Here is a 1,617-nt window from a genome sequence, read left to right as displayed (position 1 = left end):
CATTATTTTAGCTATGATAACTGTATTGAGGTGATTATATAAAATAAAGGCTTTGCAGGAAGGACAATGAAGATCCAGAGCCACAGGCTGCCCGTGTGCAGTAGGAAGTAGCAAGAGACCAGTGTCCCAGCAGAGCGTGCCTGTCTGGCTCATCTACCATTACAGAGACATCTCTGCCCATGGGGCTGAGAGACCCCAACCTTTCCCCACGCTAAAGCTGCAGGGTATTGAGGTACTGGCCAGATGTCTTCCCACAAAGGATCTGTGGTGGCATGGGGCAATGCGGCTCCTGCCAGTAACAGGGAAACTGACATGGTGGAACTAGCTGAACTGGGACCCCTACTACAAGAGAAGGATGGATGGGTTATCACCAACCCAACCAAAGCTGAAGAAGTGCAAACATGTCCAATGCCTCAGGAAAAGGAGGAGAAGGTAAAGCTACTGATGCACTGCACTTCCACTATGCCACGGAGGAGATGGAGGAGTTTGTGTGCAAGGTCTGGGAGGGACACTGGAGGGCCATCCCATATGATGTTGTCCCTGACTGACTGAAGGACAATGACTACCTGCTACATGGCCATAGACCATCCATGCCTTCCTTTTGGGCTTGCTTCAAGAGCATCTTCCACATCCATGTGAAAATGGGCATCATCTGGACCCATCTGCTTGGTTTCATGCTGTTTCTCTTTTGAGGATCTTGACCATGCTCAGACCAAATATGTACTTCATGGACCCTCTACAGGAGAAAGTGGTATGGGGACGTCCTTTGTGGTGTAGTGCTCTGCCTCAGTTCCTCCTGGCTATTCCACACTGTCTATTGTCATTCAGAGAAAGTCTCTTAGACTTTTTCCAAACTGAACTACTCAGCGATTGCTCTACTGATTACGGGGAGCTTTGTCCCCTGCTCTGTTACTCCTTCCACTGTTCCCCACAGCCAAGCTCATCTGCCTCTTCTTTGTCTGTGTTCTGGGCATTTCTGCCATCACGGTGGCACAGTGGGACCGGTTTCCACTCCTAAGCACCGGCAGACACAGCAGGAGCATTCCTGGGACTTGGCTTGAGTGTTATTGTGCCCGTCATGCATTTTCCTATCACTAAAGCTTTGTCAGGGCCAGCGCCATGGGCTGGATGGGCTGGATGGGCTGGTCCTTCCTCACAGCTGTGATGTACAGCTGGCCTTTATGCTGCCCGAATTCCTGAATGCTTCTTTCCTAGAAAATCTGACATATGGTTCCAGTCTCATCAGATTCCCCATGTCCTGGTGGTGGCAGCATCCTTTGTCCACTTCTCTGGGGTCTCCAACCTTCGGGAATTCTATTTTGGCCTAGAAAGTGGCTGTACTGATGACTTCCTTCTCTAAGACTTCCCACCTGAGGGGTGGAGGAGGAATTTCTCAAGTGCTTTTAAAAATAACTTCTGGCAGGCACGGTGGCTCACGCCTGTAATCCCAGTTCTTTGGGAGGCCAAAGTGGGAGGGTGCTTGAGCACAGGAGTTTGAGGCTACAGTGATCTATGATCATGTCACCACACTCCAGCTTGGACAACAGAGACCCCGTCTCTGTAAAAAATTAAAATTCAAAATGAAAATACCTTCTTCACTGAAGTGAGGGGAGTCTG

General features: G+C 49.7%; 1 pseudogene; it reads left to right on the top strand.

Moving 5' to 3' along the window:
• The first annotated feature begins 243 nt into the window (after positions 1-243).
• LOC112611054 lies at positions 244-1,360 on the top strand (annotated as a pseudogene).
• The last annotated feature ends 257 nt before the right edge of the window (positions 1,361-1,617 follow it).

This window comes from Theropithecus gelada, chromosome 17, assembly GCF_003255815.1.
Source record: "Theropithecus gelada isolate Dixy chromosome 17, Tgel_1.0, whole genome shotgun sequence".
NCBI lineage: Eukaryota > Metazoa > Chordata > Mammalia > Primates > Cercopithecidae > Theropithecus > Theropithecus gelada.
The sequence above is the reverse complement of the archived record's forward strand: the minus strand, read 5'-3'. Positions and strand labels throughout refer to the sequence as shown.